This window comes from Sus scrofa, chromosome 11, assembly GCF_000003025.6.
Source record: "Sus scrofa isolate TJ Tabasco breed Duroc chromosome 11, Sscrofa11.1, whole genome shotgun sequence".
NCBI lineage: Eukaryota > Metazoa > Chordata > Mammalia > Artiodactyla > Suidae > Sus > Sus scrofa.
Genome location: NC_010453.5, coordinates 27,094,679 through 27,112,778, shown reverse-complemented (window position 1 = coordinate 27,112,778; position 18,100 = coordinate 27,094,679).

The following is an 18,100-nucleotide window of genomic DNA, read 5'->3' as shown; positions in this document are numbered from 1 at the left end:
TTTTCAGGTTCTTTTCCCTTATAAGCTATTAAAAAATATTGGTATAGTTCCCTGTGATATACAGCAGGTCCCTGTTGGTTATCTATTTTATATACAGTTGTGTGACATACTAACTCCTTATAGGGGGTTAGAGTGCAGGAACACCCATTCTCCTTTGCCCACCTGCCCTGGGAGAAGGATACTTCCCCATCCCATTAGTGTTGGACTTGTGTCCATGAGGTGCACTGGCCAATGGAATAGGGGTGAAAGTCAAGGAGTGTCAATTTTGAGTGGCATCTGTAAGGGTCAATGAGAGGGTAAGATAGAGGGCTGTCTGCCAGGGCTCTTGCACTCTTTGTGCTCGCTGGCATAACAACAACACACCTGTATTAGAACTATTCCATCAAACTCAGCTCTTGAAGGAGAGATCATGTGGTGCAAACCAGAACCTAACCAAGGATTGAACCTGGAGTAGAGATACTGCAGCCAATGCACACATTCCTGAATCAGGAATCGACACATATTATTGTAAACCACTAAGACTGGGGAAGTAACAGGTGCATAGCCTCATTGTATCAAAAGCATATAAACATAGTTCTTGATATCTAGAATATGTTTTCTGACAAAGCAAAAACCTAAAATATGGGTCATGTGGTTTTGGAGCTGAGTGGAAGGCAGATTGGAAACTGTTATTTCAGACCAGATGAATAGTGAGGTATTATTTATGGCCAAATATTTGGTAAAGCTGTCACCTGAGGGAACTCAGAAGGCAGAAAACATACTCAGTGAATCTATAGGTTTGGGCAAGGAGATTTTGAGACAGACTATTACTAGCATGAGTTGTTTGTTATGAGCTGAGGTTGATAAAGAACATGAGAAAGAGATGATCTCGGGGAAGAATTGGCCTTTTGACAAGAAGGGATAAAAGGGAAGGAGAGAATCCAAATATTCCTGGACTTTCAAAATTTCAAGATGCAACTGATTCTCATCTCTAGCCTCTTCAGCCTTTAAATGGTTGTCAGATTAAGAGAGTGCCACCGGAAAGACCAGCCTAAGGCAAGACTGTCACAGGTTTTGTTAAGACCTCTGATTGGATTAAGATGCTCTCCAATATTTTTTATTTTTTTGATAAAATGGCTCAGTGAAAAAAGACTAGGGACACAATCCACAGAAGTCCGATAATCCAATAATCTTGAAATGTCTGTAAATCTATAGATATACTGGCATATGGTACCATATCAAATATATTTAAAAAATGTTTTTGAGTCACATTGCCAAATGTGCTGTAAAACTAGACCAAAAGGACTGTGACTGTCGAAGAAGTTAAACAATCACTGCCCCACAAATTTCCAGGGGCAAAGGGCAGTCTGAGAATGTGGCTCAGGCAGTAAAGAGGTCCCTTACTTCAATGCGTCTCTCAGATGCTACAAAGTTCCATGGATACGGAGAGCCGGCAGAGGGGGCAGAGTCACGGCTTTGGAGAGCTATGAAATTGAGAGCTACTCATAGGACCAGAAGTGGAGCCTATCAAGGAATTTCCTATATAGCCAGAAGAAGGGGCCTCACAGTATCTGCCCAGTGGGTTTTCAGAATCGCTGTGCATCCATGACTGCTGTGATGCCCTTTGTTCCTATCTTATTGAAATTTTACTTTATTTTTGGCCACACTCACTGCATGTGGAAGTTCCCAGGCCAGGGATCGAACCCATGCAACAGCAGTGACCTGAACCACAGCAGTGACAACACCGGATCTTTAAGGGTCCTTAATCGCTGAGAACTCCCTGTTCCCATCTTTGAATAAGAATGATTATTGCAGTTGTCTTATTCCTTCCTAACCCCTGCATGTTGGAAATTCAGGGAGAAGGGAATGTGTTTTGTTTTGTTTTTGTCTTCACTTTCTAGATTACCATCATGAATCACATCCAGCCATGGCCGAGGCTATCGAAAGATGTATGACTGAACAATATTTCTTGCCTTTTCATGAACAAACTGAGTAAAAGTTAACTGAGGGAGTATGTTTACTGTGTATATTGTTCAGAAAAGTTTATTGTATACAATATAATCACTTAATCCTTCATTCAACAAATATTCATACATGCAATGAATCCTCTATTGTTCTTCTTTCTTGATGAGTAGAAGCCAGCATGTCAAGAACCATCACACTGGTTTTATCTAAAAGGCAGAGCTGACCAATGGGACTCCCCCTGATAACACCTAAGTCATGCATTACATCACCTACTGGACAAAGTTCTTGCTCTTTTACATGTTTTACAAGATTCTCCATGAAATGGCTTCTGCTTTCATTTTTAGCCTCACATTTTCCTTTTGTCCTCAAACTCTACACTTATAAATATTAGATAGATAGGGATAAATATCAGTTGTTAGCTAGTTTTCAAATTAACCAATTTTATTAGATATACTCATGCACAAAAGCAGAAGTAGCCTGACCAAACCAGATTGGCCTCTGAGATGTTCAACAGGAAATACAAACAAGGAGCAATGAATTGACAAGGACAGCTGGAAGTTACATTGGTTTCATTTTGTTTCATGAGTTTTGTCACTCACCCTCCCTGGACCAGGAATCACCTTACTGAATTCCACTTTTAACTAAACAAAAGTAAACTGTACATCCGAAACTTCAGCCTGGAGCATTATTTGCTGCTTAAAAGTAAGAACAGTAATAGCAATGTGAGTGGAGGAATCACATAAGGGAATACTTTTCTTCCATTTATTTTTCAAACTGACAATATAGAGAAAGAAAATATTTACAGAGGCAAATAAGTAAACTTGGCAACTCCCACTTCTCCAAATCTCAGATGATTTAAGACTCAGAATGCTTGTATAGATTATGTGACCATCAGAAACATCCAAATGCACATTATATTTTTTAAATAGCAGCTTATTTCTATCAGAATTGCCTTGATTGTCAATACTGGGTGTTTCTCAACCTCAGCACTGTTTATTTCAGACTAGATAGCTCTTTGGGGGGTGTGTGTGTGTGTGTGTGTGTGTGTGTGTGTGTGTGTGTGTGTGTTTGGTGGTGGTGTGCTGTCCTTTGCATTGTAAGATATTTGATAGCATTTCTGGCTTTCGCCCACCCAGTAGCACCTACCTCTCCCCATTGTGACAATTGAAAATGTCTACAGATTTTGCCAATTATCCTCTGAGAGAAGAAGGGCTACAGTTCCTGGGTTTAAGAACTATTAGTCTACACTGATCAAATTTTTTGAACTTTTTGTTTGATTTCCCCATTCATTTTAATCACCTAGGTATATCTTCCTGTTAGACCCAAGACACTTAGCAGATATTCAGATAACCACTTCACTACATTTTTCTTATGTGTGACTCTTTGATCTCTTCAGAAACTGTGGAAAAGCTTCTATGAACTAAATTCCTCACTGCACATCATGACAGCATGGCCACTTCTGTTGCAATGCTGTACACGCAAAAGAACATTGGATTTTTCTTTGGAAGATCTTGTGCCCAAGGTGTGGTTTCCAAACAGTCAACCAGTAGACCTTTCTTGGAAAATCATTTACTTATCTCTGCCTCAGGTTGCTGCCATGCAAAATAAAAATTATATCTATCCCATTAACTTGAATAGTCTGCCCCAGGATCCAGTAAGTTAATAGATGTGAAAGTATATTATAAATGGCATTCTAAAGAGACAAGTTATTTTTTTATATAATGTCATCTCTCTAAACCCAGTCTGAGTATAAAAATTGAAATACCCAGCTTGGGGTGATAGAACATTTATTCCAATCTCAAGCATCTAAATTAAGGCTCTTCTCTAAGATCAAGAAAGGATACGGTAACAGTTAACTCTTTTGAAAGTGAAATGATGTAGCAAATATTCTCTGAACCAGTTAAATTTTAATTGCTTGTACATGGATGGTTCTATAGTGCTCTGCTCAGATAAGTGCTTAATAAATACTTCCGGAATTGAATTAACTGAACCAAAAGACATATTTCCTTCTAATAGATCCAGCACCATGACAGTTACTAGTTTCATCACGTGGAAATAAATGATGATGCCTTTAAATAGTAGCTTCATATAGAATTGATAAAATAGGTTCAGAACAAACACTTCTATATCCATTCATTACAGTTTGTTTCCTTTGTGTACACTCCAGTGCCATGACTGTTAATGTTTTTGTAATTTACCTTGAAATTGATAGTTTTAAAACAGCATTTTCCCTATGTTTTCTCACTCGACCTTTCTGAAATGTCCCCATTCTTCAAAGCCCAAATCCATGTCTATCTTCTCCTTAAGAATACTAAGAATTGCATCTTTAAAAAAAAATTCTATTTGTTGATTCTACATACTAAGAATTGCATCACTTTTTAAAAAAAATTCTATTTGTTGATTCTACAGCATGGAAAAATGTACTACTTTATTATGTGACATCATCAAAAATGTCATGTGTTTTGCATTTTGTGCATATTGTTCAGTAAATGGATGTTTGTTAGTTTGGACTGTCCCTGAAAAGTGCAAGTTCTATAAATGCAAGGACCACGTCTTACAGCTATTTTGCATTCCATGAAGACTTCTTCTTTCAACAAATATTTGCTGAATATCTGCTGTATGCAAGTCACTGTGCATAGTGATTTGGGTGATATAAGATGTTGAGCTGCAATCCCCTTCCTCCAGTGTAAATATGTAATTGATAAGTGGCCTGAAGCCTATCTTAAATTATATGTGTTCACTCAGTTTAGGCTATTTAATATTTTTATTTAATTTCCACCACCACCTGTCTGTTTATTTGTTTGTTTTGGTATTTTTTTTAACTCACCATTTAAATGGGAGTTGCAATGAACACCCTGACTACAAATTCACTGATGTGTGATGGTAGTCTGGCTTTTACTTTCCCATTATATTTCTCTTCTGTCAAAAGAACTTCAGCATACACATTTAAATTGGAAGAGGTGATCCCATATCGTTTTATTTTTTTCCCCTCAAGTTGGTCCTTTGAAAAATCATCTATTCAATCTTTAGACCTCTCTACCCTTTACTTTTAAATTCATAACCTCATTGCTCTGTTCAGAAGATTTTCCTCTTCCCTTTGCAAGTCTGATTGCTATGTTTTTCTTTGAGGTAACTCTGGAAAACATAGCCAACAGATGCCTCTAGATAAATAAAAGCTGAATAAATAAATTCTTACTTTTCAATAGCTTATCCTTAAGGCTCCATAACTGTCATTGTGAATGCTATTCTTGCTGGAAACTCATGCTTTCAAAGGCCAGAAGGTGCATTTGGATAATATTGCCTATGATCGATTCTAGACAACTTTTTAACCATTTATCATGCCAACTAACACTTTTAAAAATCAATGTTGTGGATATATATCATTATATATTTGTCTAAACCCTTAGAATGTACAACACGAATAGTGAACCCTAAGGTAAACTGTGAACTTTGGGTGAATAAGATGTGCCAACTTAGTTTCATGAATTCTAATAAATATGCCACTCTCGCGGGGGTTATTTATAATTGAGAATGCTGTGGGGTATGCATATGTGTGGAGAAGGGGAATGTCCCCACATATACCTCATGGAAATATATATGGAAATCTATGTACCTCCCTCTCAATTTTTCTGTGACCTTACAACTTTTTTTTTTTCTTTTTTTTTTTTGTCTTTTCTAGGGCTGCACCCGCTGCATATGGAGGTTCTCAGGGTAGGTGTCTAATTGGAACTGTAGTCACTGGCCTACACCACAACCACAGCAACACCAGATCCGAGCCACATCTGTGACCTACACCACAGCTCACGGCCATGGTGGATACTTAACTCATGGAGCAAGGACAGGGATCAAACTCACAACCTCATGGTTCCTAGTTGGATTCATTAACCACTGAGCCAAGATGGGAACTCCCACAAGTGCTTTAAAAATATATAGTCTTAAAATTTTTTAAAAATTAGTATTCTGTTCACTTTATTTGAATCCAATAATCTAACTTTTCATAGATCAAGTGCTAGGGGTCAAATTGGAGCTGTAGCTGTTGGCCTACACCATAACTCACAGCAACGCCAGATTCTTAACCCACTGAGCAAGGCCAGATTTCAAACCTGCATCCTCATGGATACTAGTTGGGTTCATTACCACTGAGCCATGACAGGAATGCCAGTCCAACTCTTTTTTTTTTTTTTTTTTTTTGGTCTTTTTGCCTTTTCTGCAGCTGCTCCCGCGGCATATGGAGATTCCCAGGCTAGGGGTCGAATCAGAGCTGTAACCACCGGCCTACGCCAGAGCCACAGCAACGCGGGATCCGAGCTGCATCTGCAACCTACACCACAGCTCAAGGAAATGCCGGATGGGATCCTTAACCCACTGAGCGAGGCCAGGGATCGAACCCGCAACCTCGTGGTTCCTAGTGGGATTCGTTAACCACTCTGCCATGACGGGAACTCCGTAATCCAACTCTTTAAATCATAAATTTATCATAGATTAACCTAGGATAATATGTATGCTCCCTAGTTCCTACTTATCATCTATTTGTGTGTATCACTGCTCCAATGTATCTGATATTTATGTTAATAATAATGATATGAACATAGACTAAAGTTCTGTCTCTACTTTGCTAAGTACGTCATACATTTTAGATCATTTATCATCATATACAGCTGTGAGTTCTAAACTATTAATATTTTCATTTTTCATACAATAAAAATTAAACAGAAAATTTTTATAATTTACCATTGGTCATCCAGCTATTAAATGACAGAGTCCATGATTTTAAAACTTGTGCTTACTTCTATACAAAATTTTTCATATATAATTCACTGTATCATTCTTCTTTTCTAATATTGTCCTCAAATCTCTCATTAAAATTGAGATATAGGGCAGATTTCATTAATACAAATTTTGAAATGTAACTTTTTAAAAATAGGCTTATCCCATATAACTGTTTGAAGAAGTAACTTAGACTTGACTAATAATGTGTTGCCAACTGAAACTTACCAAGCGGCTTCCTTTATTAGAGATTTATTTGCAATTTACATTCTTATATAAATAGAAATTTCATAGTTTACTGAATGCACATGAAATTTTTGAGCAGGTGCAAACAAAGATAAAAGTCTACTATTTTTATTTTTAAAAAACTGCGAACATAAGAACTGTGAAGTACAAAGCATATATAAGATATTATCTATAAATGCAGGTAAAATCATGCAGAACCACCATAAGCACATGATACCAAAAAGCATGCATGAAGATATCTAATGGACTGAGCTAGCAAGATATCAAGATACAATTTTCTTGAAAAGTAATAGCCATCTATGGTGCAAGATAGGGTGCATGAATTTCTAATGCCTACCATACCACTCAGCATATATTAAGCACCAAATAAGGACTGATTGGTTGGTTCTCAGATGAGAGTTCATAACTGTGGCAGGGCTGCTGATAGATTATCCTCACTGGATTACTTCCTTTTCTCTATCTCTATTTTAGTTCACATAAAAATGACATGCGAATGAACTCAGCTCTCTAGAACTATGCTTCATCACACATGACAAGGCTTCAAAGTAGGGTCGCATAGTATAGTCTGGAAACCAGTAGGCTTTAGACTTAATAAGTACCTTGCCATGGCTGGGCAGTGCAACATTGGCAGTGCTGTGGAGGGACGGAATCCCAAGAGCTGCCTTGATTGTTCCAATTGTCAAGATCTGCCTTGATCAGTTTCCTTGAGCTGCCATATCTGTGCAATCATCAAGGCCTGGCTGTTTGGCACCATTTTTAATTCCATGAGCTATGATTAATCCCTTCCAACAATGACATCTTTTGCTTAAGCCTACCTACCAGAGTTGGTTTCTTTTCCTTTCAGGAACTACAACAAACTGCCAAGAACATCTTTACCATTAAAACCTCAGTTTAAAAAGACATGTGCTATATCTAATCACTTGTGATGGAACATGATGGAGGATAATGTGAGAAAAAAAAGGTATATGTATGACGGGATCACTTTGCGGTACAGCAGGAATTGTAAATCAACCATAATAAAAAAATTTCAAAGGCAAAAGATAAAAAGACATGTACTTGTAATCAGCTCAGAAAACGTCTATGATCAAGGGAGCTTCCCTTTACTGTAGTCACCAAAATACTTGGTATAATGATTTTTAATATCATTGACACTTTAGTGGGTGAAAATGACATCTCAGTGTTATTTTCATTTTATTTCTTTGAATGTTAGGGAGATTGAATGTATTTTCGCATATTTCTTTGGCCATTTACATTTCTTCTTTGTAAAATGTCATTTAAAGTTCTCTGCTCGTATTTCCATTGGGGGTGGTCACCTTTTTCATATTGATTTGGAGAAGTTATTAGAAATATTAACTCTGTGCGTGCTAAGTATAATATGAATTTCTCAACTTTATAATCTGTCTTCTAATTATTCTGGTCCTTTTTTTTTGGACAAACGGAATCCTCCTCATCTATAAAGCAAAAAATTCTTCCCATTTTCTTTCTTTCTGACTTTTCCTTGATTTTAACTTTATATTGGGTGGCTTTCCTTACCCTGATTTTTTTTTTAAGTTTAATTTGAATACTTCACTCTTTATTTCCTCTGGAATTCATATTGGTGGAAAGTAGAAGTAAGTCTCCCTCCTGATTGACTGGATGAAGTTTTCAAAGAGCCCTCAAAAATATGTTTAATAACCATTCTTTCTTCTCTAATTCAAAACATCCCTCTTTGTAGACACCTGTGATATTTGCTTTTCAGTCTTTATCCCTCCTTTTTTCAGATCACAGCATTACATTAAGTATATTTGGTGGGCAAATGTGGTCATGTGCCAAGTGTGTGAGCTTAGGTGGGCATTCATCCAATGGACCCAATGAACTGGGTGTTCTTTCTCTGGGATTTGGACTCTGGAAGAGGAAGACAATGAAGTGAAAATGATTGGCATTCCTATTTCTCAGCTCTGTCCCCGTGAGAAGCTCAAATCCTGCACTGCCTGCCACTGCCTGCGCTATTGGAGCATTTTGATTCCCTTCCTCAGTGAATTTACTCTTCACCATGTAGTTAGCTTCCCTTGGGGACCCCTATACTCTTAAATGAACTTCTTCTTTCCTGCTTCTACCCAGAGCCAATTTACAGCTGTGAAGCCAAACACGTAAGGATTAATATTTGCATAGTAATAGAAAAAGGCCTAAAAGACATATCAAATAAGATCTTATGGAAAAAAAAAGATATTGCTGTATGGAGTTTTATTATTGACTTCAAGCAGGAAGGGCCAGAATACCACCCAATGTCTCATACTGTTGTATGGTCATGAACCAAGTCTATGGCTGCCAGCACAGCCTTCAGGTAGCTGGCTGCTGTGGCCAGTATCAGCAACAGAACTTTTAGGAGGAATTCTTAGGTGGTATAAGAATCTACAGCAGATGTGGTATATATACACAATGGAATACTACTCAGCCATAAAAAAGAATGACATAATGCCATTTGCAGCAACATGGATGGAACTAGAGACTCTCATACTGAGTGAAATAAGTCATAAAGAGAAAGATAAATACCATATGATATCACTTATAACTGGAATCTAATATATAGCACAAATGAATGTTTCCAGAGAAAAGAAAATCATAAACTTGGAGAATAGACTTGTGGCTGCCCGGGAGGGGGAGGGGAGAGGGAGGGAGTGGGAGGGATCGGGAGCTTGGGGTTAACGGAGGCAAACTATTGCTCTTGGAATGGATTTACAATGAGATACTGCTGTGTAGCATTGAGAACTATGTCTAGATACTTATATTGCAACACAACAATGGGAGGAAAAAGTATGTATACATGTATGTGTAACTTGGTCCCCAGGCTGTACAGCAGAAAAAAAGAATTTTTAATAATTAAAAAAAAAAAAAGGAATCTACAGCAAGAGAGCAGACCCACTTGCCAAGCCTGGATCCCTGGAGCCAGCACAAAACCTCCCTGGGGAAAGCAGTTCCCCCTAAACATCTCCAAGTCCTTTCCAGGAATATGCTAAATGGTGACCCTGTGGTCCATCTTTTGATGACTCTGCTTAGACCCACATTCTCAATGGAACCAATAAGCATCTCTAGAAGTGGATTCTAACTCTCAACTTCAAGCTACCCACTAAATTATAATTGTTTAGGCTCTGGTTTGAATACAGTAACTCTTGATATTTTCCCTCAATCCAATGTTTTTAAGCCTTCCCTGTCTCAGTTGACATAATTTATTTCTCTTTGCTTTGGCCAAAAGACATGAACATTCCTTTGAAATATCTCACAAAGTCTACATGGTTCTGCTTTCTATATATACCCACATTCTAGCCATGTCTCACCTCTCACTGTCCCTACATATGCCCAAACCATCATCATCCCTTTCCTGGATTAAAGCATAGGCTTCACACTGCCCTTCCTACTATTCATCTTATCTCCCCAGAGTCTTATCTGAATGTGTCTGCTGAGCTGATACCATTAAAAATAGGCTAGACTATCTTTTTCTTTTTTTGGCTATACCCATAATATGCAAAAGTTCCTGAGCCAGGGATTAAGTCAAGCCACCACAGAGACCAAAGCAGTGACAACACTAAATCCTTAACTGCTAGGCTACCAGGGAACACCTAGACTACGTTTTTTGTTTTTTGTTTTTTGTTTTTCAAATACTCCAATGATCTCCTTTCTCATTCAGAATAAAAGTCTTTTTTTTTATGTTGCATAGAAGCCCAGTGTGATCTGACTGCATGACCTCAGTGGGACCTGACTCTGCCTGACTCTCTCACCTCCCCTTCTTTCTATTTAGACTATTTGTGCTGCCACTCAGACATGCCCAGTCTGCTCCCACTTTTTCCCTCTGCCTGGAATACTTTTTTTCAGGTAGCCACATAGTCACTTTCCTCCATTCTTTCAGGCTCAGAAGTCATCTCTCTGAAAACTTCCCTGGCACAATCTAAAACTCCAGTTTCCTTCCAACATTTCACACGCCCCTGCTCTACCATTTTTTTTTTTCCTCCTGAGTGCATCTCATTACCCATCATACTATTTTTACTTGTCTAATTATTTTATTTTTCATCTCCTACACACATCAAATGTAGGCTTTTTCCCTGAAGACAGAGAGATTTTTTTTTTCCCCTCGTTAGTATATCCATAGCACCCAGGATAGTGCCTGACACATAGAAGACACTCAAAAGACATGTATTGAATGACAACTGAATGAATGAATGGTTCTTGTCCTAGTCAAAAGACAAAAGAATTTAAATTCTCTACCACAGTCTTTTTTTTTTTTTTTCAGTTGCACCCAAAGCATGTGGAAGTTCCAGGGCCAGGAATCGAACACAAAGGAACTCCTCTACCATAGTCTTCTATTGAGAGCTTCTAAAAGGCAAAAATCATGACTAGTTAGTTTCCTAATTAAATAGACTGAAATTATAACATGTTTATTATGTGTTAATAGTGTTCACCATGAGAGGCTTAGAAAATAAGACCAACAGTATAATCCTTATACAAGCAAAGACCTAGTGTACCTGGTGTGTAAACGCTTTAAGGAGAAAGGGCATGATTTAGAAAAATCCACAGAGTAGAAAATTAAAATAGCCAAAGAGATGGAGTAGCTTCCATTTCTAAAAAATGTTTTCTTCTATCCAGAAGTTATCTGAAAAGTCTATGACCAGTATCCTCAACATCACTGCAGTGAGACGAAAGTGGACACAAAATTGCCCACTTATCCAGGATGTTGATATAAAGGAACAATCCTTTGAAGCTATAGGAAACAAAGCAGGGTAAAAATCAAATCCTATGATTTTGCAGAGTAGGTAATAAAAATAGAAGATTCATTAAGAATACAGAGCAGAAGATCTAAGGCATAGAATAAATTAAGAGGGATTCAGAAAATAGGTGGGTAAAATTAAACCCATAGCTAGCATTTAATAAAGAATAGGGTTTAGGATCTAACCTATAGCTTCAGAGGTTCATATCCTGAAGTACAGCTACCAACTAACCCCCTTAAACGTTCCCGAGGCCCTTGTCAGAGATAGGAAAGGAGTATGCACCTTTGGTATGACAAACTATATATATTTTTTTTATGTTCTTAAGTTTAAATATCTCAGCTCCATCTGGTTCAGCTGCACTTCTCTAGACCCTGCTTCAGTTTCTTAAATAATAAAAGTATTTTACTAGGGAAATAAAAATAGCAAATGCTGATCACTGGTTCTGGGTTGTGAAAGAAGACATTGCTTGTAACCATAGATATATATTTTGAGTCCTGATGAGTTTGAGTTTAGGATTGCTTACAAAACTAAATTAATCTCCTCGTGTGGCACAGCAAATCAATGTATGGAATGACATACTTTGTAATCAAGCAATGAAAATATATCAGATAATCAGCATAAAATCAATATGCAAGTAAAAATGAAATATAATGTAATAACCAAATGTCTAAATATGAGGAGTGATACAAATCATTTAACTTCTTTTTTTTTTTTTTTCCAAATATGGCTAATGATTAGAACCATCTAGGGAGTTGTTGTTTTTTTTCTTTTTTTTTTTTTTTTTTGTCTTTTCTAGGGCCGCACCCATGGCATATGGAGGTTCCCAGGCTAGGGGTGTAATCGGAGCTGTAGCCAGCAGCCTATGCCAGAGCCACAGCAACACCACATCCAGGCCGCGCCTATAACCTACACCACAGCTCACGGCAACGCCGGATCATTAACCCACTGAGGGCAGGGATCGAACCCGCAGCCTCATGGTTCCTAGTCGGATTTGTTAACCATTGAGCCATGATGGGAACTCGTAGGGAGATTTTTTTAAGGTACATATTTCCAGGCTATATCCTTGTAGATCATAATTCAGAAATCTGAGGTTGATCTGAGAACATTATAAACTATTCCCATATATTTGGAAAATTAGAAGTTATGATGCAGTACTGCTTTAACGCTTAGTCATAGATGCCACTGACCATTTAAAATGAAATGAGATTAATATTATGTATAATCTAGATTGCTTGTCAAATACTTTTAAAAATTATTACAATAATAATTTTACTTGGACAATGTATTGATACAAGTCTGAAGAAGTCAGAAATACCAGGGATTTCTGATACACATTGGGGACCTAATTCCACTCTTCTAATTGATGAGATGAGATTTTAATGTGGTTTCTCAGAATTATAAAACCTGATTCATACTTGCATTTCCTTGTAAGAAAATTTGAGAGATCTCTACTTGGGACCCATCCTCAAAGAATCTGCTCTGCCTGATATTAAGTACCTCTAAGATCTCAATATTGAGATCTCAGATAGCCTATATTTCCCAGTTGCAGATTGAAATCTCTGATTTTCAACTGGAAAGAGCCAGTGTAGCAGTACCTGCCAATATGTGTTGATATTCTTTCAGTTACAATGGATAAAGCAAAAATGCATTATTGCCCACAAGACTACAGATGGCTTTTGGATGCAGAAACTCAAATGATGTCATCCAGATCAGATTTTCTGTTTTAAAATTTTAATTAACAAAAGCATAGTTAGAAATTAAAATAAAAACCCACTTGAGAAACAAAACATCTCAGATATAATCAAAGATCATTCTCTCTACATATTCTTTTTTTTTTTTTTTTTTTTTGTCTTTTTAGTGTCACACCCACGGCATGTGGAAGTTCCCAGGCTAGGGGTCAAATCAGAGTTGCAGCTGCGGGCCTACACCACAGCTGCAGCAATGTGGGAACCCAGCTACTTCTGAAACCTACACCACAGCTCACAGCAATGCCAGGTCCTTAACCCACTGAGTGAGGCCGGGGATCGAACCTGCGTCCTCCTGGATGCTAGTCAGATTCATTTCTGCTGCACCACATTGGGAACTCTTCTCTACTTATTTTTGATCCTTTCCCCTCACCTGCCTCTTCCCACCTTCCAGGCCATAATCACTAACTGGTTTGCTTTTACTATTTGTATGCTCAACCCACGAACAAATAAATATACATGCATGATTTGGTTGTATGCTTCAAATGTTTATAAAAGTCTCAGAATATATTTTCTGTAACTTGTTTTCTGTGCTCAACATATGTGAACTTTAAGATTTGGGATATTTACCCAGGTAAATATGTGTAGAATTAGTTCCTATATATTAATATCATTATATTCTAATTTTACTGCTGGCCATTCATGTTGCTTACAATGTTTTATTACTAAAACAGTCGAAATAAGCTTTATTTATTTATTTTTTCTTTTTAGGGCCACACCTACAGCATATAGAAGTTCCCAGGCTAGGGGTGGAATCGAACTGCAGCTGCTGGCCTACACCACAGCCACAGCAGCATAGGATACAAGTCCCATCTGTGACCGATACCACAGATCATGGCAATGCTGGATCCTTAACCCACTGAGCAAGGCCAGGGATTTAAGTAGTATCCTTATGGATACTAGTCAGGGTGTTATCCTCTGAACCACAAAGGCAACTCCCTGAAATGGACATTCTTTTTTTTTTTTGGTCTTTTGAGGGCTGCACCCAAGGCATATGGAGGTTCTCAGGCTAGGGGTCTATTCGGAGCTGTAGCTGCCAGCCTACACCACAGCCGCAGCAACACCAGATCTGAGCCTTGTATGCTACCTACGCTATAGCTCACCACAATACTGGATCCTTAACCTAATGAGAGAGGCCAGGGATCGAACCCGCAACCTCATGGTTCCTAGTCGGATTTGTTTCCACTGCACCACGATGGGAACTCCTGAAATGGACATTCTTATATCTCCTTTGGTAAATATTCAAGAGTTTTGGAGTTCCCATTGTGGCTCAGCAGATTACAAACCCAACTAGTATCCATGAAGATGCCAGTTAGAGCTCTCGCCTTGCTCAGTGGGTTAAGGATCCAGAGTTGCAGTGAGCTGTGGTGTAGGTTGCAGATGCTGCTAGGATCCCACATTGCTGTGGCTGTGGCACAGGCTGGCAGATGCAGTTTCAATGTGACCCCTAGCCTGGGAATTCTATATGTTGCCCTGGCAGCCCTAAAAATAAATAAATAAACAAACAATAAAAAATAATTTTTAACAAATTCAAGAGTTTTTGTTCAGGATTTATTGTCTTTTTATTACTATCCAACAGGAATTCTTTATATTATATCTATCACAATCTGTTGTTTAATAACAGAAATTGGCATGCCAATTTCTTCTTGCAATTTATAGCTTGTCAAAAATACAAAGGACTTATATTTTACTGTCATTAAATATTTCACTGTTTTCTTTGACAGTTTGTAATTTTGGAATAAACCTAAAAATTTCTTTCCCAGCCTGAAACTGAAACTAGCAGATGCGTTCTCAGAACTTAGTAAAGCGTAGGTTCTTCTGTCTTGGTATGGAAAGAATTCAACAAGAGGTAGACTGACAGGTAAGGAAAGCATTTATCAGTGTAGTACACTTGTGAGAAATACAAGCAGGCAGGCAAGGAGGGTTGCACCTGAGAACTTAGTGGGTTACAGTTTTATCAAAGGAAAAGTGGGGAGGAGGAGAAGACCACCTTCTTCCTCATTCTTGATTAGACGTCAAACTCGCATCATCAGGAGTTCCCGTCGTGGCGCAGTGGTTAACGAATCCGACTAGGAACCATGAGGTTGTGGGTTCGGTCCCTGCCCTTGCTCAGTGGGTTAACGATCCGGCGTTGCCGTGAGCTGTGGTGTAGGTTGCAGACGCGGCTCGGATCCCGCGTTGCTGTGGCTCTGGTGTAGGCCGGTGGCTACAGCTCCGATTCAACCCCTAGCCTGGGAACCTCCATATGCCGCAGGAGCGGCCCAAGAAATAGCAACAATAACAACAACAACAACAAAAAAAGACAAAAGACCAAAAAAAAAAAAAAAAAAAAAAAACTTGCATCATCAAAAAAAAAAAAAAAAAAAAAAAAAGCTTGCATCATCAGCTCCTCCTCCATGTCTGGCAGGGGAGTTTTCTTATACCTACGTAGTCACACTGGGAGGGTCGTGGTGAGGTGGAAATGAGCAAAAGTGTGCTAATATATACTAAGATATGGTAAATCATCTCACTTTTTAATATAAATTCATCTTTTCCTACATTTTTGTTTTTAATGTGTGCGAAGAAGCATGTCCTAGGAATCAATAACTCACGAACCTTCCTAGGCAGGATCTGGATTTCATTCCATCGTTTTTTTTTTTTATTTTGGGGGGCATGTCTCATGTTCCTCATGCATGATTTTGTTGCTAAGCAAGTCTACTTGGCTTTGTCCTTAAGCAAGCTCTATTTCTTGAGTGATCATGACCTTTCGGGGACCTCCTATACATTTGTTTTTCTACTTACAATCCCCTGGTGGGATTAACTATTTAATCACCTGCTGTGATCTTTGTATTAAGATCATAAAATGCAATGATTTTGCTTTAGATTAATAGCTTTTAGATTTTTCTTATCTTTTTTTAAAGATTTTTCTTTAATAAGAATAATGCAGCTTTAGGGGAAGGGTCCTGGTCCCTCCTCCAGAAATATAGATAACCATTTTTTTCGAGTTCTTCTGCAGAACCAAAACCCCCAACAAAAGGAAGATGTTCAAGAAGCATTCTTTATTCCAGAAAGAAGACCACCAGACCAATGCACACCAGCTTTGAAAACAAAGCAAGCTTGCCTCTACCCTGATCCTTATCTGCAGCCTTATTTTTTACTCCCCAAACTATAAAGCCACCTCCCAATCTCTCCTAAGAGGGGCACAATCTTTGAGGCATTAGCCTGCTATGACACTCCCTCACTTCCCTGGCCTGATAAAGCAATGAATCTATTTTTTTGTCCATTGCCCAAAACTCTGTCTCCACATTTCTATTTGGGTGAGCAGAGACCGAGTTCTGGCAACACACCCAGTACACATGAACCTAGAATGGAGAAAATTTGGATCCTCCGTCTCCACATTGGAAGTTGTTTGATTAAGCTATTACAGGAGAACAGCGAAGGGTTTTGTTTTGTTTTTGAGGTTTTCTTCTAGAGTGCTCAAACCAACTCAGATCAAGGAAATGAGAATTCATACAATACAGGAATCTTCCTCAAGAATAAAGAGTGTGCAGATTGCTGGAAGTTTCAAGCACTTTCTATTGTAAATCTAAGTTTCGAAGTGGCCAAATGGGAAGCAAACAATAGGAGATAATCCCCTGTATACAATTTGAGTTAGAGAAAACAATGTGCCAAATTTCCAAGCAGTTGGCTGCCTACTGCCAACTTATCCCCAGGCAAAGCCTCAAAATTGACCACCTCATTCTCTTGCAGAACACTATTCAACCTCTTTGTACAGAGGAAGGCTTATTATGTAAGCAAACTCACACGTTGCACAGTGAAAGAGGAATCTCAGGCTAGAGGCGCAAAATAATTACTCCAATTCGATCATCAGAAAATACCAACAGAAAACTTCTGATCACCAGATAATATGAAAAAAAAAATGGCAACTGGAAAGTGAATAATCAAGATTGAATAGCAAAACAACAATGAAAAGCTATGCATCTCATCCCACTGTTATCCTCAAGAGATTAAAGCAAAATGCTATCCCAAAATGGAACCATCAGGGAATAACAAAAACCTGCTGTAAATTAAAAGAAAGAGGCAGAAGAAGAAGCAGAGGATGAACCAAATCGACCCAATATTCAATTAATAGATATTTCAGAGACAGAGAAAATAAAGGGAAGGTAGAAAATTATAAAATTAAAATGTAGAAACATATTTCACAGCCGTAAAGACACAGATCTTCAAATTGAAAGGGACAAAAAAAGTAACAAAGCAAAAACCACACAAAAAAAGAGTTCTACACTCAATCTTGTACAATTTCAGGAAACAAAAAACAAATGATTCAAATATTCCTACTCTGATAAAAGCCAAAGCCTACACCTGTGAATAAAATCAGCATCAAATTTGAAATAAGCAATACTACATGCTATGCAAGTTGAGAACACCATTTTTAAACTAATTTTATTCTCAATAAAAATTATCAACCAAATCTAAGATTACAATTTAAAAATGTCAATGTATAAGAACACTCTTCTCATATTTTTTTTTCAAGGAAGGAGAAACACATGTATACAAGAAAGAATGTGTTAAAAAAAAGAAACTACAAAAGATGCACACACAGCTGACCTAGAAAGAAATTAGAACAAGAAGTCAGTGAGTTATGAACAAAAATATCCTTAGAGAAGGTGCAATGCATTC